Source organism: Lithobates pipiens, unplaced genomic scaffold, assembly GCF_037356315.1.
Source record: "Lithobates pipiens isolate NorthernLeopardFrog02 unplaced genomic scaffold, aLitPip1_a1.2 Scaffold_23, whole genome shotgun sequence".
Lineage (NCBI taxonomy): Eukaryota > Metazoa > Chordata > Amphibia > Anura > Ranidae > Lithobates > Lithobates pipiens.
Window position 1 is genome coordinate 38,262,214 of NW_027507785.1, and position 23,703 is coordinate 38,285,916.

At 44.2% G+C, this 23,703-nt stretch overlaps 1 protein-coding gene across 1 annotated transcript in view; it reads left to right on the plus strand.

The window, feature by feature from the left end:
- Positions 1-259: 259 nt before the first annotated feature.
- The window catches only part of WNT11 (Wnt family member 11), a 182,147-nt gene continuing 158,703 nt past the window's right edge, over positions 260-23,703 (plus strand). Inside the window, exon 1 of the mRNA XM_077451435.1 lies at positions 260-317. The gene's annotated coding sequence lies outside the window, so the exon portion shown is untranslated. The remainder of the gene's footprint in view (positions 318-23,703) is intronic.

Sequence of the window (23,703 nt, forward strand, 5' to 3'; positions counted from 1 at the left end):
CAGTGTTTGTTTATTATTATTATTTTGTATTTATTTATTATTCATTATTTATTATTTTTAGGATTTGTTTTTTCGTTTTTTTCATTTTTGAACCCAGTATTTTCCCATGTCTTGTTTGAACAGCCCGTAGGAAAGGTGTTACATAAGCTTCTGTCCTGTTTCCTCCTATCTTCCTTTCCTACAATTCAGATGTAAATGACAAATCATTAACCAGTAATTAGGCCATGACAATGTGAAATACAAAGGTCAGGGAATGACTGCACACAAGCTCACGTATCCCATACCCACAGCCTTGACAGAGCTCAGATGGCAGTATGGTAAGCACAATGACTTTTTAATTGAGGATAATCATTTATATCTGTTTTTATCTTTAACCTTGTCAGCTTCCTGCCCTCTTGTCAGGTTTTATCAGATAAAACACTCATGGGGGCATTTAAACCTGAACTTTGACTGTCATGAAAGGTGATTGGCGTTTCAAACCAAAAGACGGCTACTGGGCATGAACATACTGCTCAGTCATTAGTGTACCTAAAGTCTGACAATGATTACACTTATTTATATATAAAATAATCATTTTATAATTTCCTTTTTCAAACAAGATTTAAAAAGTATTGAGTTTAATTATTATTTTAAAAGTAACCATTGTTATTTGATTAATGACTTTTCCAGGGCTTGTTTATACTATGCTGTGTATGCTTTAGCACACGTGTTTTTATGGCGTATTGGGTTAGTAAGCCAGTTCATCGTGAATGGGCTGTCAGTGCACCTCAATGCAAAAAATAAATAAAAAATATGTGATCCTAACCAATATTTAAAAACACGATAGGTTTGATTTACTAAAGGCAAATAGACTGTGCGCTTTGAAAGGGAAGTTGCATTTTCTAATGGAATTTTCCCCAAAGCTTAGTGAATGAGGTGAAGCTCTGCTGACTTCATCCAATCGTGCGCAAGCAAAAATGCATTTTAATTTTTAATGCCCTTGCACGTGATTGGGTATTCTTTACTAAATTAAATCTTAACGTATTCACTAACCTCTGGCGAAAATTCCCTTGCAAAGTGGACAGCCTATGTGCCTTTGGTAAGTCCTATGCACAGAGCATTTGTATCTATGGTGTTGCTTTACTAAAGGCAAAAAAGGCTCCTCACTTTGCAAGGAAATTTTCCCCAGTGCTTAGTGAATGTGGTCAGTGGCGGCTGGTGCTCCAAAAATTTTTTTTGGGTAGGCGCAATTTTTTTTTAAAAATATCATCAATTGCAGCCACTGTGCCATCAAACGCTGCCACTGTGCCCATCAATTGCAGCCACTGTGCCAAACCCTGCCACTGTGCCCATTAAACGCTGCCACTGTGCCATCAAACGCTGCCACTGTGTCCATCAAACGCTGCCACTGTGCCCATCAAACGCAGGCACTGTGCCAAACCCTGCCACTGTGTCCATCAAACGCTGCCACTGTGCCATCAAACGCTGCCAGTGTGCCCATCAAATGCTGCCAGTGTGCCCATCAAATGCTGCCAGTGTGTGCCCATCAAACGCTGCCAGTGTGTGCCCATCAAACGCTGCCACTGGGCCATCACACGCTTCCAGTGTGCCCTTGAATGCCCCAAGTGTGACCCCCGCAGCTCGCCGTCTGCCCGGTCCTTACCCTGTCTTGGTGGGTCAGCGGGTGACGGCGACGAGCGGGGTCCTCCATGTGTCTCTTGCCGTGCTCATCTCCCGTCCTCTCCTCCTGATAGGCGTCCAGTATTGGCGCCTGTAGTTTCAGCCAATCAGGTGACAGGTAACAGACCTGAGCACCTGATTGGCGGAGAGGCGGTTTGGTGTTAGGAAAGTGAATAGTCATTCGCTTTTATAACACAGCTGAGATACCTGCGAGCAAACAGCATGGCACTCGCAGGTTACTTTTTTTGAAGCCTATTAGAGCCTTTGGCTCTAATCGGGTGCTTCAAAAACACCCCCGCCAAGGGGCTGGGCGCCTGAATGGGGGGTGGCAGCGGCAGCCATAGATAGAATCATGCAATGTTGAGAAAGGTTGGGTTATACTATGACATATAGTTGAAAAAAAATATTTAAAATAACTCCTACACCTTAACAAACTGATCAATTTTCATCCCTATTGTGTTTCATATTGATTACAACTTATCACTCACGGTTCAGCACATTTATCACAGTAGCATGAAATTCCGAGCTCTTTTGTCTGTGCTAACTCTTCCCCTAAATTTGCACAGCTTATAATTGTTCTCTCCTCATCTCATCACATTCTTCTCTAGACAGTATCAGTGTCGGCGTCATTCAGCGGGGAACCGTTCCTACAATTGGATGATCCCTCTTTGATTGACTAGCACAAGAATACAACTCCGAGTCGACCTTGAACAAATGACTTTTAAGTCTGGTGAGACTCAGACCTCGACCTGAGAATGCTGAGCAAGTGAGCAACGGGAAGTTGCCCGGTTTAAAAATAACTAGAGATAAGGAAATGTTAAAGATGAGGTCCTTTAAAATCCCGAAAACTTCCTGCTGAATTTTGGCTTTCATATTTGTATATACATTTTCTATTTTTGAAATATCAAATTGTTAAAGAGATCCTTTTCATGTTATTTTCTCTGTTTTTTTTTAGGCTCACACTGCTGCGAATTCTATTGCGAATTTGAGCTGTTGCGATCGCTCAAATTTCGCCAGTCATTTTAATAACATAGTTTTCCAGGAGTGCCGTTCACATTAATGCGTTGCGAATCTAAGCTGCGTAAAAAAAAGGGTCCTGTCGGAGTTTGATCCATGTGCGCTGCGAATTCGGTTCCATAGACTGCAAAATTTGCAGTAGAATCGCAAGAACACATAAAGAATTTGCGATGCAAATACGCAACGCGATTAAAATTGCGCTAAATTCGCACCGCAGCAGTGTGAACCTAGCCTCAATCCTTTAATTATTATCAATCTAAATATCCTTTGCCATGTCTTGCCCTGCAAATGCTTCCCCGTTCTTTGCTGTAAAAAAAGCTGCCAGTGTCTTTCTAAATACTGTCATCTTGCCTTCTACGGCAGCCGTTCCAACAGCCAAGGACCTCTCTACCAACTGTCAAACCATGAAAGTCATTAATTTGTTATTTAACCAGTTCAGCCCCGGAAGATTTTACCCCCTGACCCCCTGACCAGAGCACTTTTTACAATTTGACACTGCGTCACTTTAACTGACAATTGCACGGTCGTGCGATGCTGTACCCAAAAGAAATTTGTGTCCTTTTTTTTCCACAAATAGAGCTTTCTTTTAGTAGTACTTGATCACCTCTTTTTTTTTTTTTTCCGCTATAAACATAAAAAAGCGCCAATTTTGAAAAAAAATTAAATATATATTACTTTTTGCTATAATAAATACCCCCAAAAATATAAAAAAAAAAAACACATTTATTCATTAGTTTAGGCCAATATATATTCTTCTACATATATTTGGTAAAAAAATTGCAACAAGGGTATATTTATTGGTTTGTGCAAAAGTTATAGTGTCTGCAAACTATGGGAAAGATTTATGGCATTTTTATTTATTTTATTTGTTTTACTAGTAATGGCAACAATATGTGATTTTATATCAGTACTGCGACATTGCGGCGGACAGATCGGACACTTTTGACGCATTTTTGGGACCATTGACATTTATACAGTGACCAGTGCTATAAAAATGCACTGATTACTGTGTAACTGTAACTGGTAGAGAAGGGGTTAACACTAGGGGGCGATCAAGGGGTTAAATGTGTGTTCCCTGTATGTGTTCTAACTGTATGTGGATAGGACTGACTGGGGGAGGAGAGTCCTTAGTAGGAACAGCGATAGGTTTCCTCTTCCCTGACAGAACAGGGGTTTGTGTATGTACACACACACATTCCCGTGCTGGCTCTCATGCATGCGATCACGCATGGCTGGTGGCGATCGTGCCTGCCGGCCACGTGCATCGGGTCCCCCGCCATGCAGCTGTTAAAGGGGACGGCCTTCCCCATATGGGGTTTTGCCCAGCTGTGCCATTCTGTATATCTGTGTGAGGTGGTTGGCAAGCGGTTAAAAACCCTTTCATGCCTAATGCCCTGTACACACGATTAGATATTCGGCCATCAAAAGACCAATGAGAGCTTTTGGTCGGAAAATTCGACCGTGTGTATGCTCCATCGGACTTTTGAATTCGGCCAGCAAAAGATTGAGAGCAGGTACTCAATTTTTCGGTCGGAACAAATTCTGTACAAATTCCGACGCGCAAAATTTCTACGCATGCTCAGAAAAATTTGACGCATGCTCGGAAGCATTGAACTTAGTTTTCTCAGCTCGTCATAGTGTTGTACGTCATCACGTTCTTGACGGTCGAAAGTTTGGCGAACTTTTGTGTGACCGTGTGTATGCAATCCAAGCCTGAGCGAAATTCCGTCGGAAAAAACATCCAAGTTTTTTCCGATGGAAAATCTGCTCGTGTGTACCTATGTCAGCCTATTTCTGACATTTGTTGCTTACAAGTTAAAATCTGTATTTTTTGCTAGAAAATGACTTAGAACCCCCAACAATTATATATATATTTTTTAGCAGAGACCCTAGAGAATAAAATGGTGATTGTTGCAATATTTTATGTCACATGGTATTTGCGCAGTGGTCTTTCAATTGAATTGATAAAAAAAGTTAGCCCAATTTTTTTGTATAATGTGAAAGATGATGTTACACCGAGTAAATAGATACCCAACATGTCATGCTTTGAAGTTGCGCACACTTGGGGAATGGCGACAAACTACGGTACCTAAAAATTTCCATAGGCGACGCTTTAAAAATTTTTTTAACGGTTACCAGGTTAGAGTTACAGAAAAAGTATTTTGCTAGAATTATTGCTCTCGCTCTATTGATCATGGCGATACCTCACATGTGTGAATTGAACACTGTTTACATATGCGGGCGCATGCGGTTTCTTTGCTGTGTGAGCTCGCAGCGACAGGGGAGCTTTCAATATTTTTTTTTTCTTATTTTTTTTATTTTTATTTTTTTTACATTATCACTTAAAAAAAAAAAGATCTCTTTTATTGCTGTCACAAGGGATGTAAACATCCCTTGTGACAGGTAATCTTTATGGAGGGATTGGGGATCTAAAAGACCCCAGTTTTGCACTTCAAAGTATTCAGATCGCTAAAAATGGCGATTCGGAATACTGTCATTCTTTTTAATCAGCGCCATTGGCAGCTGAGTAAACCGGAATTTACATTGTGACATTGCTTCTGTGTTTTTACATAGGAGACTGGAACAAAGCTGTTTCTAGCTTTGTTCCAGTCTCAGCCGGCGGAAATGCCAGATCATGGATCGGGTCTTCTGGTGGGACTGGAAAGAGCTGCGGAAGGCAGCGGGACAGGGGGGATGTCCTCTCCCGCTCCTTTAGGATAACAGCTGAGTGGCTTTTAGCTGCATCGGTTGTTATCCCTAAAGAGTTGACCCCCTGCTCTAAAAAAACGATGCCTGCAGCCTCAAGCCGAGGCCGCATCTGTGCGTACGGTCGGCGCTGATGAGTTAACTTGTATGTGTATGGGCACCATTAGCCCTTGTACACACGGTCGGAGATTCCGACGGAATGTGTCCGATCAGAGCGTTTTGTCGGATATTCCGACTGTGTGTGGTCTGCATCCAACTGTTTCCGTCGGAATATTCGGCGGACCAAATTTTCTAACTTGCCGGAAATATTTTCCGATAGGACATACTCCGATCATGTGTAGAGAATTCCGATCGGACAAAGTGCCACGCATGCTCAGATCAAATTCCTACATCAAAGCTATTGGCTACTAGCCTGAACATAGTCCCGTCGTAACGAAATAACATCATCAACTTCGTCCGAACGTGTGTATACAACAGTTTCGGACAAAATCCGTCGGATTTGGTTGTCGGAATCTCCGACCGTGTGTACAAGGGCTTAGAGTCAGAGTGTTGTTGGAGTCATAAAAAGGAATTCAAAAATATTTGAAATAATTGCTGTTCAAAATAAGAAGGAGAGACTCTATGGAATGGAAAAAAAAATGGAAAAAAGTATTCTAGCAATCACAATGGCCTTTGGTATGCTATGGCCTCAAAATATCCATCACAGGCTACAGGAATGCAGCGTTATCTAGAGTATTTAAATATAGGTATTACAAGACTAGGACTGAACCAAATCATGAGTTTTAACTTAGCTAAAATTTTGGCGAAAAATCAGGACATAGGATATTGGAGTCAAAAGGGGATGGCAAAATTAGGTTGTAGTGGCTTTAAATGACCCTTGAGGGTTAGAGAAGCTGCTTTCAGCTATCCTGGACCTGTTCTGGTGCCAACAAGCCCAACCCTAATGGCAATGTTAAAGTTATTCCTAACCCCATTGCTAACCCTAAAACACAGTAAACAACACACCGCTCCAAAGCCCTCTAATGCCAAGTACACACGGTCGGACTTTCTGGCAGAAAAGGTCAGATGGAATCATTTCATCGGATATTACGATTGTGTGTGGGCTTCATCTGACTTTATTTTTCAAAAATTCTGACGGACCTAGAAAAAGAAAATGCTTTAAATCTTTCCGACAGAATCAATTCTTATCGGAAAAAACGTTCGTCTGTATGCTATTCCGACGGACCAAGGGCACCTATTGACTACTGGCTATTGAACTTCCTTTTTCTAGTCCCGTCGTACGTCATCACGTTCTAAACAAACGGACTTTGGTGTGATCGTGTGTAGGCAAGTCCGTTTCAGCAGAACCCTGTTGGAAAGACCGTCAGAGTTTATTCTGATGGAAAAAAACGGTCGCGTGTACGTGGCATCACAGTCAGACTTACCTTCAGTAGAAATCTCAACGGTATAAAAGAAGACCGTCTGCACTTAGTAGCTCAATAACATTCATAAAAGACGTTATTGTTCCAGACAGTACAAACTGAGCCCACCCTGGGAATTCCTCTACTGAGGCATTTTACCCAGAAAAGTGGGCTTCATTGTAGAGACCTAAGTTATTGCAGCTGGCTTTCTTTTATACCGAATTTTACCTAACCCTGGGTTTGTAAACAAAGTGATGTGATTTTTAGAAATGATATGGCAATCTCATGACTTTGTTTAAAAGCCTGGGGTTAGCAATAGGTTTAAAGTGGTTGTAAACCCAGGACCGTTTTTAAGGCAGGGCAAAAGGGGCAGCTGCCCTGGGCCCTGTCATTGTTATGGAGCCCAAAGCAGCTGCTTCATACTTGCCAACTATCCTGGTTTAAATTCCCTCGTCCCCTGAGGCTTTAGTCCTTTGATGTGTCCCAATATCTCAGTGTGAAGTGCTGCTACTAATGCTGCCCAGCTCTGCCCTATTGTTGTGTACAGATGACTCAGCTGCAGACCCTCAGTTTACAAGTAAATTACCGGCATTCATATGTAAATAGCAGTGGCATTCATATATAAATAGGGGCGACTGGCAGCACTGATATGTATATAATGCCCCCCTAATGTCATATCCACAGTAATCTCTAGCAACCAATCAACAAGCAGAAATCATGTGCTGTAAACCTCTAGCAACTAATCAGTGAGACTTAATGTGTGCTGTAACCTCTAGCAACCAGTCAGTGAGCGGTAATGATGCACTGTAACCTCTGACAACCAATTGCAATAGCCACCTAATCTGATTCAGTAAAAAGATTTTGAGTCTAGCTGCTATTTATTGTATGTCTCAGAGCAGGTGGAGAGCAAAACTGCATGGGGGGTGGCCCAAGAAAAGTTTTCCCCTGGGTCCAATCAATATTAAAGATGGCCCTATATAAACCTCGGACATGAAATATGAATAAAGCATATTCCTCTGTAGGGTGTCTTAACCCATTCTGGTCACTGTCTCATTCCTCTGCTATTTGCACAAGTTACTTCTGACAAGTTTTCCTGACACCAAGAGAAAAATGATGGCGGCGAGGAATCTCCAGCTCTGTTCCTGTGTGCTGCCTCCCTTCCCTCCAATCAGTTCTCAGAGCTCTCCTCACAAATGTAACTTCACCCCCCCCCCCCGCTTTTCAGAGCTGAGAGTTCCTGTGTAAATTCTGCACCTTGAATGGATGTAGGGGAAAGATGGCTGCAGATAAACAGGTACAACTTGTGTAGGAGGAATTGTTTCATCTCTGTATGTCACCTGGTCACCAGTCATGCCACTGGGTATATGTAATGGTTTACAACCAGTTTATTGGGCATTGTGTATCCATTTATGACCATGTTAGTGCTAAAATGGTGATCACATGGTGTTTGTGGATTTTTTACAAGCAACCCCTTCCAAGGTAATGTAGCGTTACCCACGTAAGGGCTGCTGATTTGGTTACTAGCAATCTGCCAATCACCCTGCGGCCAACCCCCCCATCCACCATTTTAAAGACAATGAACGGACACTTTGATCCGTTTTGTTGCTTTATTGTAGGGTACAACTTGGATGAGAGGAAAAATTAATATGAGATGCCCATCATACAGCACATTTTTGACATTACTCGTGACCTTGGCCTTGTAATTCTGTACTTCTGTGTGTTAACTTCTCTATTGATCGTTTTTTTTTCTTTCTGTTGCAAATGCTTTACTGAGTTACTAACTTCACTTCCAATGGAACAAGAGGAATCACTCTGAATAATTCTGACTTGTAGACCAGAATGATATTGCCTTTATGAATCAAAGACCCTCTCTTCCGGACTCCATGAAACTGACCACCCAGTCTTTGGAAGATATTACCCGTGCATTATCAGGCCAGAGAGGACACGGCATCTCCCCCCAATAACTTCACACTTGGCAATAAGTAGACTACTGCTCTCGGACAGTCCGTTACTGGCAATGCCGTGTTCCCCCCCTACACTGCTCTGACCAGCTTCTACTTGTTTTCTGTTGCACTGACCTTCTCCTCTTCAAAGGGCCACTCTCAGTACCAAAATCCAAAACAATCAGGCCTGTCCTAAAGCACAGACCTGGCTAAATTTACCTCCACTTGAGTCCTGCAGCTAGAAAAATGCTACTCTAGCACAAACCTTTATGTAGAGGGTGCTACAGTAATTTTTGCAAAGGTGAAATCAGTAATTTGGCCACAAAATCAGTTTCAGTGAAATTATTTTTCATATCCTTATACCACACATAGACAGATAACAAGAAAATGCTACCATTTATTCCAGAGTTATGGTACAGGGACATTGATAGCGAGGAGGTGTGCTATATGAGTTCCACAATCAAGAAATTGGCGGGCAAATACTTAACATAATCTCACGAGCTATGACTAGGTCTAGGATTTCCCGTGATACATAAGCATTGGCATGGATACTATTTTATCTAACCAAAGTAAATATAAAGATATGCCTAGTGGACATCTGATGAGTGCTGGCACTTTCTATTCTTGCTGTTGCTCACTTTAGGGGAAGTATGCTTTAGTACCACTCACTGCCAAAATTCCCACTATTGCCAGGGCAGGTGAGCTGATTGGTTGTCGATTGTTTGTTTGCAACATAATATCACGTTGTAACTTTTGTAATAGGTCAGTTTCAGATGGAGAGTGTTTGAGGACTCTCTCCAATGTGAGGTTTGGGGCTTCTTATCCATTTTGATCCATTAATGAAGGAGAATAAAACAAACTTCTATCCTTGCAGGGGCTCATTGATCATGAAATAGAGTTTTCCCGGCCACCTGGGTATTTGTTACACAGCTATGTCTGCTCGTGTCTCTCTCTTCCTCCATTTGATGCCACTCTTACGACCATATGAAGTTCTAGATAGATTAAGATTTGTTTAAGGGTTTAGCAATTTCGAGTTTGAGGACCTTGGGGATGTGCTGATTTCATCTTGTGGAATAAATGGATGATGTACACTAATACTGGTTTTGGCTGTATCTCCCTTCATTCGAATATTACTTGAAGTGGAGATAAGTTTGAGAGCGAGACCAGCAACCGCACCCGTGGGCATGAGTCAGAAGGGGCTTGGAACAGTGGCAGTTTGCTTCTCCCTGCTGGACTAGCTGTCTTTAAGGTCTCAGGCCCTTGGCCCATACAAATGTCCTCTACCATTGTCTCTTGACAGTTGCCCAGCTTGGCCAATGGCCTGATATGGCTTCTGGTCCGTTCTGCCTATCAGGATAGCCATCTATCAATGATATCAGGGTGTCTTCCTCAATCTGTAGCCTCACCAGCAATAGCTTGCTCAGTAGCCCTGACTGCAGATGCATTCCAGTGGTGGGCAAAATCCACCTGTCTCCAATCAGATTCCTCCAATGGGCTGACCTTTCATGGTCAGGCCTGACTCTCCCAGTTTCATTTACCACATTTAGACTCTGATATTCAGTTCTTCTTCAGTTCAGTTCTTTGCCCAGAAATGTGCAGTATAACATCATACTTTATTCCTACATCCCACCACAATATATTCCTATCTATCTATCTATCTATCTATCTATCTATCTATCTATCTATCTATCTATCTATCTATCTATATACAGTACAGGTATCTAACCAAAAATAATTTGAAGGCGGCATAGCTAAAAGGGCTATCTTATGCATAGACATAAGACTTTTTGGTGATTCCTTGATCGTTCAGTGTCTCATACCAAAATCTGTTCCATACACCCCGACTTTCTCCCCAGAGAGAACTCTATGTTTTGCAAATACATATGGGATGGGGCTGGGTAATATTAAAATAATGCTTCCAGGCCTATGAAATGTCATGTGTTACAACTAACAAACAATTGTTTCTTAAGAACCCTATTTTATGTCTTCAGCTGCAGTTAAAGCTTTCTGAGTTTACCCCAAGATATAAAATAGGGGTATTAAGAAACCATTGTTGGTTTGCCTTTGAAGAATTTGTGGCTACCTCCTCTAATGCATCTTCTTTAAATTATAACTTTTTTTTCTCTTACCGAGTCTGCGTTCTTACTGTTTCATGTCCATGTGTTTGTCATGATGTTATTATACCTCCCTCATATGATTTTACTTTGTAGATATCAGTGCTGTATACAGTATTAATTATAACGAGCATTTCGTGAAAAGAGGGTTGCATCTTCGCTGTGCTTGAAGGTTTTTCACTTCAGGAAATCCTGTTTGCTAAAGAGTTGCCAATTTTTTTGAGCTTCATCATAAAGTCATTTTAAAATACAAAGGTGGAAAATGCTTTGAAAGGGACCTGAACTCAAAGTGAAGATTTTCAACATTAAAGGGGATATCTAAAAATATGTACCCTTTGTCTGGAATTCTTGCTGGAAAAAAAACGTTCTGGTATGTAAGGGTGCCTAGGTACTCCTTTGTCTACAGCCTCAGCGCTAGGGATGAGCTGAACACCCCCCCCCCCCCCCCCCCCGGTTCGGTTTTCACCAGAACCTTCGAACGGACCTAAAATTCGTACGAACTTTAGAACCCTATTAAAGTTCGAAATCAAAAGTGCTAATTTTAAAGGCTAATATGCAAGATATGCAATGGAACAACACCAGCAATAAGGGGTATCTTCAGGTGTATACTGTGCAGGAGGCACACAACACCCACTTTAACTGCTGCAGATGCTTGTATTACAGAAACAGAACAACACCAGCAATAAGGGCTATCTTCAGGTGTATACTGTGCAGGAGGCACACAACACCCACTGTAAATGCTGCAGATGCCCGTGTTACAGAAACAGAACAACACCAGCAATAAGAACAACACCAGCAATAATCTTCAGGTGTATACTGTGCAGGAGGCACACAACACCCACTTTAACTGCTGCAAATGCTTGTATTACAGAAACAGAACAACACCAGCAATAAGGGCTATCTTCAGGTGTATACTGTGCAGGAGGCACACAACACCCACTGTAAATGCTGCAGATGCCCGTGTTACAGAAACAGAACAACACCAGCAATAAGGGGTAGCTTCAGGTGTATACTGTGCAGGAGGCACACAACACCCACTGTAACAGCGCTAGGTTCCCAAGCAAAAAGACACTGTCACTGCCTATCTTGCTCTTTCCCTGCACGCCAACACACTACACAAGGCCGCCACAATGGTGGCCTTATATAGTGTGGGGCATGTACTAAACCCCCCTGAGCTATCATTTGCCACAGGCATCCTGCATGTGGCCAATCATGGCTCTCCTCGCTGCCGGCGATGTGATTGACCAAGCATGCGGGGTCACAGTGCATGCTTGGCCAATCATGAGCCAGCAATGCACGGAGATGGCGTATTGCATTGTGGGCTGTTCATGCCACACGAATTTGGTGCCAACGGTCCACAAAGTTCTGAATTCGCGAACAGGCGAACGGCCCGTGTTCGAGTCGAACACAAGTTTGAGTCGAACACCGAGTTCATCCCTAGTCAGCACTGTATGTATATCTTTGGTTCTGCAGCCTTTGACTATTAATCTGGCCATATATGTTTAATTTTGTTCAGCCAGTGAGCTGATTTGTTTGGATGGAGAAATCTCCCCCACTGGGACATTTTATTCTAACAGTGGGACTCTGTACACTATAGTACCCTCCTAGTTAGGTTGCTAGTAGTATTGAGACAAATTTTGTTTTTGATACCTCTGTAGCCAGTGGAGCAAAGTTTGATTGCTTTTGGCTGCTTTGGGTTCTGCTGGTTGCAGGTTCAACAGCTTCCTCTTGGTTGTCCAGTAGGGGGCTGAGGAGGGCATTAATAGGCATCCTAGAACAGCAGGGTCGTTGTCCTGGTGGAGAAGACCCATCCTGACTCAGGGCTGTGGCCCTCTGGGTCACTTAGCTGAAGTTTGGAGTAGGCCATCAGGATCCCAGTGGAGAACTGAGGAGTTTTTGCCTAAATTGCTGGGATCAATTGCTGGGAGCACTATAGTACCCTCCTAGTTAAGTTGCTAGTAGTATTGAGGCAAAATTAGTTTTTGGTGCCTCTGTAGCCAGTGGAGCAAAGTTTGACTGCTTTTGGCAGCTTTGGGTTCTGCTGATTGAAGGTTCGACAGCTTCCCCTTGGTTGTCTGGTAAGTTTCATAATTTAGTAGGTTGAAAGAGGCAGACCCTCAACTTGCATATTCATACAGCCTCAGCCAATCCCTGGTAGAAAGAATGACCAGTAGGGGGCTGTGGTGTGCATTAATAGGCATTGTCCTGGTGGATAAGACCCAGCCAGAGAGCTGTGGCCCTCTGGGTCACTTAGCTAAAGTTTGGAGGAGGCCATCAGTGTCCCAGTTGTGGAGAACTGAGGGATGTGTGTCTAAAATTGCTGGGAGCAGTTTACAGGAAATCCACAGTGCAATTGACCTGGGGGCTCATATTACAGGAGCTGCCTGGTACTGCAGGAAAGCATTCAAGTACTCAGTGCACACTAAGTACAAGCCTTAAAGAGATCCTAAGGGCTGTCCTGGTTAACTCTTGGAAAGACTGCTCCAGATGTGCTGGCTCAGGGTTTGCTTTTGCATTGGAGTTCCCTGAGATGTAGTTCACTCATCACTAGCCTGAAGAGGGTTTCACCCTGAAGAAACAGTCATAGTCAGGGAGTCTCCACGAGGGGCAGCACGTCCAAATAAGGGCGTACGGGCGCTAGAGGCTCTAATAGGCCTCAATATAGGGTGGGCTTGGGTCGCAGAGAGTGTGTTCCAATTCCACCTAGGTGTGTTACAACAGCGAATTAATATTTGCTGTTGCAACACTGATCCTCCTCCCGGCCAATTAGGAAGCGGGTTTTGACACCGGTCACTCGATTGACTGAAAGGACAGGTGATCCTATTGAACATCTAGGAGGAGGAGGGGAGGAGCTGGAAGCTGCCATGGAAGAGAGGACTCTGAGCCAAGCCGCTGCACCACGCTGCCTGCCACCCGCTAACGATGGGGTAAATGCTGGATTGACTAGCAAACAATGGGGTTGGGTGTTGCTTGGGGTGGATGGGGGGTTGTTTGCCACCCACCCCCAAAAAAACACCACCAGTTGCCACTGGTGTCCTCTATTACGTCTTGCAAAAATTGGTAGTATTTCAAGGTTCACACAGTACCCTACCAAAGGTCTTCAAGCACTAAATCTAAAAAGACACTCCATGCCTGGTTTTTATGTAGAGAGACTGGGAAACTACTTGATGCCGATCAGGAATAGAACTTGGGATAAACATCAGGGCCCGTCAGGGGTCTGCACACTACAACACTTCTGATTGACTGCAGCCATTAATCAACAAACATTTTCTAACCTTCCATTCGAAAGAAGCCGATCTAACATTAGAATTCTGCCGAGCAGGGCCTGCCACACATGGATCAATATTTGGCCAATCTCTGCTGATCTGGCAGAATTTCGATCCATCTAAGGCCAGCTTTCGATTTTTGAGATTTGGTGATATAACCAATGTACTGCTCACTTTTCTTCTTCTTGGAGGCTCTGACATGAGGAAGAAAAACTGTGCCTCTACCAAGATGGCTGCCTTCCTACTGAGAAAGTAATGTCACCAGCACACCAGGATCTCCAAAAAATGGGTCCCGATCACATATTTACAGCAGAAAGTGACGTTTCAGAGCCACACAGGACCCCTTCATCAGGCATGTGCCACATTTCACGCTTTCTGTTGTAATTATGTGAACGCTGGTTAAAGCTTTGGACACATTTTTGGAGCTCCTGGTGTGCTGGTGACATTACTTTCTTTGACTATGCAGGGTTCCAGCCAGTGATTGCTTCAGCGCCCATTTATAGAGACTGCCATCTCTACAAGAATGTGTGTGTTGGGAATATTGCATTGGATGCCTCCATACAGAGACACAGTGCACTATAAGGCATGGCAAGTGAGTAATGGCGCAAACACAACCATTGTGGTGCCAACCTGGGGAAATGTATAGCTTTTGGGTATGATCATTTATCATACCCAATCAGCTCTGATGTGTTCTGCCGCATAGTAGTTAAATCATCTCCCAATTGAGATTATCATCTAATGTCTACAGGTGCCTTTGAACCTAGGGTGTATTTACAGTGCCTTGCAAAAGTATTCACCCCCTTGGCATTTTTTGTTTTTTGTTGCCTCACAACCTGGAATTAACATAGATTGTTTGAGGATTTGCATAATTTAATTTACAGAACATGCCCACAACTTTGAAGATGTTTTAGATAAAGAAGATAACAAATAGGACAAAATAACAGAAAAAGTCAATGTGCATAACTAATCACCCCCCTTAAGTCAATACTTTGTAGAGACAACTTTTGCGGCTATCACAGCTCCAAGTCTCTTTGGATAAGTCTCTATGAGCTTGCCACATCTTACTACTGGGATTTTTGCCCATTCCTCCTTGAGAAACTGCTCCAGCTCCTTCAAGTTGGATGGTTTACGCTTGAGAACAGCAATCTTTAAGTCTGGCCACAGATTTTCTATTGGATTGAGGTCTGGGCTTTGACTAGACCATTCCAACACATTTACATGTTTCCCCTTAAACCACTCAAGTGTTGCTTTAGCAGTGTGTTTGGGGTCATTGTCCTGCTGGAAGGTGAACCTCCATCCTAGCCTCAAATCATACACAGAGTGGTACAGGTTTTGCTGAAGAATATCCCTGTATTTTGCACCATCCATCTTTCCCTCAACTCTGACCAGTTTCCCAGTCCCAACTGCTGAACAACATCCCTACAGCATGATGCTGCCACCACCGTGTTTCACTGTGGGAATGGTGTTCTTTGGGTGATGTGATGTGTTGGGTTTGCACCAGACATAGCATTTTCTTTGATGGCCAAAAAGTTCAATTTTAGACTAATCAGACCAGAGCACCTTCCTCCATACATTTTGGGAGTCTCCCACATGCCTTTTCAGAAACTCAGAATGTGCCATTTTGTTTTTTTCTGAAAGTAATGGCTTTCTTCTGGCCACTCTGCCATAAAGCCCAACTCTATGGAGCGTACGGCTTATTGTTGTCCTATGTACAGATACTCCAGTCTCTGCTGTGGAACTCTGCAGCTCCTCCAGGGTTACCTTAGGTCTATGTGTTGCCTCTCTGATTAATGCCCTCCTTGCCTTGTCCATGAGTTTTGGTGTGCGGCTGTCTCTTGGCAGGTTTGCTGTTGTGTCATGTTCTTTCCATTTGCTTATAATAGATTTGATGGTGCTCCTAGGGATAATCAAAGATTTGGATATTTTTTTTATAACCTAACTCTGACTTTTACGTCTCAACAACATTGTCCCTTACTTGTTTGGAGAGTTCCTTGGTCCTCATGGCAGTGTTTGGTTAGTGGTGTCTTTTGCTTAGGTGTTGCAGCCTCTGGGGCCTTTCAAAAAGGTGTGTATATAGAATGAGAGATCATGTGACACTTAGATTGCACAAGGTTGGACATAATTTCACTAATTATGTGCCTTCTGTAGGTAATTGGTTGCACCAGAGCTTTTTTTATGAGTGAAACAAAATGATACCCCAGCTCCACTGCCAATATGATGATCTATGAACTGTGGACCGGTGTTCTAGCCAGGACTTTCAGGCTCCAAAATGCAGTACTTTAATCAGAAAAGGGCTGGCGACTCAGACCTTTTTATGGGCTTCATAACAAAGGGGGGGTAATGTAACAAAATAAGTAAAAAGCCAAGGGGGGTAAATACTTTTGCAAGGCACTGTATAGCCATAGCAGACCAGGCATCTTCTGTGGGGCCCATAGTTATCTGCCTACAAGCTAATTTATTTAGGAGCAATTCCATTTTCTTATAGAATGGTATCAAATAAGTGTCTATATAGCTATATACCTTTACTATGAAAGTACCGTATTTATCGGCGTATAACACGCACTTTTTTCCCCTTAAAATCAGGGGAAAATCATGGGTGGGTGTTATATGCCAATACTCCACGATTTCTGCACAATTTTTTGGGCTCTGGGCGGCTTTCAACCGCCTTCGGCCCTTCTCGCGGCTTTTGGCCGCCTTCGGCCTTTCTTGGCGGCTTTCGGCCGCTCTCGGCCCTTCTCGGCGGCTTTCGGCCGCTCTCGGCCCTTCTCGGCGGCTTTCGGCTGCTCTCGGACTTGCCCACACGCGGAGTAAAGTCCGTTCATTTTGAACGTGACTCCAGGTAGACGGGACTAGCGAAGGAAGTTAATGTCACCGCCTCTATCGGCGGGATTGACACCTCCGAGACCTCAGATTTTTCACTCCATAAGACGCACCTAGTTTTTAGAGGATGAAAACAAGAAAAAAAATGATTCTGAACCAAATAAAATATTTACCAGTGCCCATGAAATGCTACCTGACCTGTGCCAAAAAAAGTCAGCCTGACCTCAGAATTGCAGCCTTACCAGTGTCATAAATGCAGCTTTACCAGTGCCATAAATGCAGCCTTACCAGTACCATAAATGCAGCATTACCAGCCTTACCAGTCCTATAAATGCAGCCTTACCTGACGTCCTCACATCCGCCTGACAGTAGACAGGGCAGCACGAGCGGGGGCCTTGGCTGTACTCCATTCGGCCACTCGAGCTGCTCTGTCTTCTGTCTCAGCAACAGTGCAGCAACAGTGTCAGGCTTAGCCAGGAGATCGACCGGCGCTTGCGGGGGCTTGGGATGTCTGTCTTCCGCTCTCCTGCCTCTTTTTTACTAACATTGCGGCAGCAGCGGTGGGGGGCGGTGCCTAGTGTATATTCGCTCCATAAGACGCAGAGACATTTTCCCCCATATTTTTTTGGGGAAAAAGTGTGTCTTATGGAGTGAAAAATACGATATATATATATATCACTGACAGATTGCACAGCGCTTTACAACATGAGGGCAGACAGTACAGTTACAATACAATTCAATACAGGAAGAATCAGAGGGCCCTGCTCATTAGAGGTTACAATCTAGGAGGGAGGGTCAATTGATATGAAAGGGTAATAACTTTGGGGGATGAGCCAATGAAGAAAATAAAAGAACAGTTGTTAGGTGGAGGCAGGGTAGGCTTTTCCGAAGAGAAAAGTTTTCAGGGATCGCCTAAAAAGTAGATAGATTCGGAGACAAGGGGTCCTTTAATGGTTATTGGTTTTGCTATGGGGCCCCATTACACATAATTATGACTTTGCTTCAGACAATGAAATGTGATCAGTGATCAGCAGTGCAGATCTCCAATGTCTGATAATCATTGACTCAAAACAGTTGGAAGTTCAAAAGCAGTCAAGTTTAGAAAATATAATATTGATTGGATTAAGAATGCATTGAACATTACTGAGATTGAAGAATAGGAAATCCAGATGTTGAGAGAACAGCAGCGAAAGTGCTGCATAAATATGACAGATCTTTCGATGGCACCAAAACACGAATGTTCATTAAGTCAATTTTTATGCTTTTAAAGCTGTGCCCATAAATGTATTACAGGCATTTAATGAAGGTGTGATTTCAAATAAAAATACTTGTAGTAGAGTAGAAATAAAGTGTACCAAAACCCCAATATCTTGTAGCTCACCAGTCCCTAGATATGGTGGTTTTCTTTATTCTTCAAAGCTTTATGTTTTAATCTGGTGATTCTGACGATAACTTACTTAACTGCCCTAGCGTGACAGCACTTTGTACTGTATCTATAGTAGGGTTGTCACCCTATGGCAGGACATGCCTTAGGATTACAGAGCACCTTGTCCCTCTCTTCAGCTCCATAGAATGTGGGGGTTCAGGAGTTAACAGAAGCTAGAGCGGAGTTCCACTCATCTTTGTGTTTATTAAAAGTCAACAGCTACAAAAAGGGTAGCTACTAACTTTTAATAAACACACACTCACCTGTCCCACGGTCCAGCGATGCACCCGACTGAACCCTCGCTTCTCTTCCTCACCTCTCTGCGGGACTGGTATTGCAAGTGTGGGCACCTGGCCGTGACAGCTTCCGGCTGCACAGCTGGGTGTGCACTTAGCATGTGCGAGTTGTGCAGCTCCTCTCCATTGGTCGGGCAATCTTCTGGGACCTGTGACATGTCCCAGAAGATTGCAAGGAGGGAGGGGGAGAGGAGAACTTCCACTCGTGCAACCTAGATGGTCCCTGAATAAAGCCACCAACAAAAAAAAACGTAAACAAAAAAAGTAAACTGTTTCATCTCCCAAGGTTTTTGTTGCATTCATTTGCAAATACATGACTTTTCTCTGTGTGTAGGCAAGTCCGTTCATTTCAAAAGTCCAGTGGGCTAGCACACGGACGGGCTGAAAGAAAAAGTCCGCCGGAGCCCACACACGGGCGGATTGTCCGGCGGACTCTGGTCCACTGGGCCAAGTCCGCTGAATAGTCCGATCATGTGTATGCGGCATTAATCCAACCTCCAAAAGGAAGGGCCTCCACCTCTGTTCCCCTTAGGAAGGAAGGTTCCATACAGAGGTAAAGTACCCGGTCTTTAGGGACCTGCCAAAGCCTATCCTCCAAGCATTTTGTGAGGGTTTGATGGGAAGAGCAAAAAGATCCCAAAAGCCAAAGATACTCTCCTCTACATTAGGGCAGGCCCCAAAATACCTGTACCCTCCATCATTGTGAGTCAAAAACAACAAACCACATATAGCCGAGTGCTGCCTGCAGGCTGTGTTCTCTTGTGCCACTCTCTCTCTTCCCACCCTCACAAACACTCGCCTCCACTTCTCTCCCCACCTTCGTTCTGGCAAGAGGATCAAATCCAATCAGGGGCAGGTGTGGAGCAGCTTCTAAGGATCATGGAATATGTAATCTTTAAAGAGGCACTGCTCAATACAAATGCATGGAGGCTATAGGAAGCAGAACTACAATATCCCAAATCTCCTGTACACCAGAGGAGGATAGGACAGTTTTTCACAGGTAAACCACTGGACCTCATAGCAGTCCAGAGCTTGGATAGAGAGAGTGAGGAACTTAGCCTGGGGTGTTGATACCCACTCACAAAAGAGTGCCAAGAGACTGTGCCACCTTGGGCCTCTTGTGTGCGGGGACCTGGGGAAAAGCAGATCCATCGCTGGGGTGTCTGTACCCACACCAGGGCCACAGAACTGAGATGCTGAGAGTTCTCCTGCTGTGCCAGAACCCAAGGCTGGAAAGACCTGCTGTGTGTGTGTGTGTTTACATCAGAAATGAGAGACTGACTGACTTCAGAGGACTGCAGGCCACCAAGTGATCTGGACCAATTTTCTTTGTACCAAAGGTTGAACTGACCATCTGTGTTTATCCCCACATTGACACAGTTAAAGCAATAGAAACTGCTCCTGTTCAGCAGCCCACTATCCATCCACTGTACACACCTAAAGGGACAGCTACACATGTACCACCTACAGAAGGGCCCCAAGATAAGTTGGCCAGCACTAAAATGTTGGTGCCAGGTACTTCGCAGTCACTTTCAGGGCTACAGCTGCCTGTGGCCGATTTTCTGAATACAGTTTTAGAGTGGTAGCATACTAACGCTTAAGTTACCCAGGTAAAGCAGCTTTCAACCTACAACCAGATGTGTCACTGGGGGCCGAGCAGGTTTAAGAGTAAAGGCAGAACAGAGAACCCATCACCACTAGTGACTCCTTAGGGGTAAGCACTACACACACCTGCAGTATAAGTGCCCGTGATAAATATGTGCATAAATAACAAAGAACTGTGTGAAGTGCTATACCCAAGGCAGGTCTTTGGGCCAGAATAAAAATTGTTCTGGACTTGCCATAAGAAGCGAGTGGAAGAAAAGCAATAAATGACATGACCTAGTCCTAGTGCAACTCAGTGGGGTCCCAAATCCATAGTGCTATTCCAGCACCCCTGGGATACCACCTCAAGGTGGGCACATCACTGGGAGCTCTTTTCAGCTCCCAGTTCCTGACCAGATAAATGCAGCCCCACTCTTACCAGAAAGGCATTAGCACTTAGGAAGAATTCCGCATGCAACTGGGGATGAGTCTGGAAACCAGGCCAGATTCAGTTCAGGAGGAAAGGATCCCTTCCACAGTACCTACTTTATTACATCTAGAATTACTGACTGATTAATTACCTCCAGGGTTGCCATGCTGTCAGTATCCCCACAGCCACTCCAGTGGTCCAGGGATTTAAAATCTCAGCTCCTCTATCTTTACTCTGTCAGCACTTCTGGAATGGACCAGATAGATTCTTTTTGGATAGTGCTGTCAATACGCTGGCACTTACCATTCAAAATCAATTTGGTCCATGCTGGAAGTGCTGAGAAGAGCAGGTATTTTTAATCCTTGGACCACTGGAGTGGCTGTGCGGGTGCTAACAGCGCAGCAATCCTGCAGGTAAGTACAGCTGTGACCACGGTAGTGGCGAGGGTGTCCGTGTAAGTTCACCTTTACATTTTTTTCTCTAAGCCCTTGTACACACGGTCAGACATTCCGACAACAAAATCCATCGGATTTTGTCCAACGGATTTTCTTCTAAACTGGTGTCGCATACACACGGTCGAAAAAAGTTGTCGGAAAATCCGACCGTTCAGAACGTGATGACGTTATTTCGTTACGACGGGACTACGTTCAGGCTAGTAGCCAATAGCTTTGGTCTAGGAATTTTATCTGAGCATGCGTGTCCGATCGGAATTCTCTACAAACGATCGGACAAAGTCCGATCGGATCATGTTGTCGGAAAATTTTATAGCCCAGCTCTAAAACTTTGTCGGTCGGATATTCCGACGGAAACAGTCCGATGGAGCCCACACACGGTCGGATTATCTGACAACACGGTCTGATCGGACATTTTCCGTCGGAATGTCCAACCGTGTGTACAAGGCCTAAAGGTGAAAAAATCATTTAAAACAAAACGAAGTTGCGTGACGTCGCGTGACAACCCCTTCCGCGCATGCGTATGGGAGCCGCCTTTAACGGCATGACCCGAGCTAGAAACAGCACAGCCCTTTCTAACTCCGGCACATGCGCAGAAGAAATTGCCGTACAGTGATTTGCAAATATCTCCTACTAGACAGTACATGTCTGGGAGATATTTCAAGCACCTACAGGTAAGCCTTAATCTACGCTTACCTGTAGGTTAAAGTGGTTGTAAAGGGTTTACAACCACTTTAAAGTCTATGGGACACGAGCATGGAAAATCAAAAGTGCTCATTTTAAAGCCTTATTGCCATAAAAAGTGCCCCAGGGGACATGTATGAATGCACATTTTCTTTTTTAAAACTACAATTTTTTCAAGAGTAGTGATTTTAATCATGCTTAAAGTGAAACAATAAAAATTAAATATTCCTTTGAATATCGTGACTGAAGGCCCCCTTAGTCTGCCTGTAAAGTGGCGTATCTGTGCGTTGTTTAGAATAGTGCTGCAGCAATAATGACATTTCTAAAGGAAAAAAGGTAATCTAAACTTGGTCACAGCTGGCATGGTGTTCCCCCCCAAAATCCATAGCAGACTCTATCCGAGCATGTAGCCTGGATTTCAGGATAGGTGGGACGAGTGAGTGCCCCCCCCCCCCCTCCTGAAACATACCAGGCCACATGCCCTCAGCATGGGGAGGGTGCTTAGGGTCCCTCACAAAACACCTTGTCCCCATGTTGATGGGGACGAGAGCTTCTTCCCAACAACCCTGTTCATTGGTTGTCAAGGGGGCTTCCAGATTTCGATAATCTCCCTGCAGACCCCAAAAACCAATGGCCAGGGTTGTCGGGAAGAGGCTCTTGTCCTCATCAACGTGGGGCAAGGTGCTTTGGGGGGGGACTGCACTGCATCCATCTTTTTTCTCCAGAGGGTTGCAGTAATTTACCGACTTTCCCGGCCCTGTGTCACGTTTTCTTGACAAATTCTCTGCATGACTACCCTACTTCCTCTCCTCTGATGTACCTGCCATCATCCTTGGAGACTTTAACATTCCAATCAATGCTAACACCTCAGCCACTTCTCAACTACTCAATTTAACCTCCTCATTCAACCTAACACAATGGACACAAACCACCACTCACTCCAATGGCAACACTCTTGACCTCATATTCTCCCACCTCTGCAATCCTCGCAACTTCTCTAACACCCCTTTTCCTCTCTCCGATCACAACCTCATCAGTTTCACACTCTCCCTGTCTCCTACCTCCCATGCTGCCAGCCTGCAAACAGACACCCGCAGGAGCCTTCGCCACCACAACCCTTCCCTTATTCATTCTGCTACTGATTGCCTTTGTGACAAAATCACACCCCTGTCCTGCCCAGACTTGGCCACTGTCTACAACAACATATTGTCATCCTCCCTGGACACACTTGCCCTCATCTCCACACGCAGAACCAGGCCTCGTCTGCTACAACCCTGGCAAACAGATGATACAAGAAGTCTCAAGAAACACAGCCGTGCTCTCGAACGAGTGTGACGTAAAACTAAATCCCTACAAGACTTCACCCTCTACAAATCTGCCCTTCTCAAATACAACTCCTGCCTCCACTCCGCTAAACAAATCTACTACACCACTCTCATCAAATCCCTCTCATCCAAGCCTCGTCAATTATTTTCTACCCTTAATTCCTTACTCCACCCCCCACTGCCTCCACCCACCAACTTGCTTACTGCCCAGGAAATTGCCAATCACTTCAAAAACAAAATCGACACAATTCGTCATGAGCTATCCAGCATCCAGCTTCCTCCACCAACCAACACAGTCCAACACAACACTCATCACCTTCTTCCTTCAATCCTGTTAGTTCTGAGGAAGTTGCCAAGCTCCTTTCCACAGCCCACCCCACCTCCTGTCCCCTGGACCCTGTCCCCTTGCAACTACTGCGACCACCTTCCTGCTCTATCCTAAAGTCTCTAACTCACAACCTCTCCCTCTCTTCCGGCACCTTTCCCTCTCCGCTCAAACATGCACTGGTTAACCCCATACTTAAAAAACCCTCACTGGACCCCACCTGTTTGAATAACTTAAGACCCATTTCCCTGCTCCC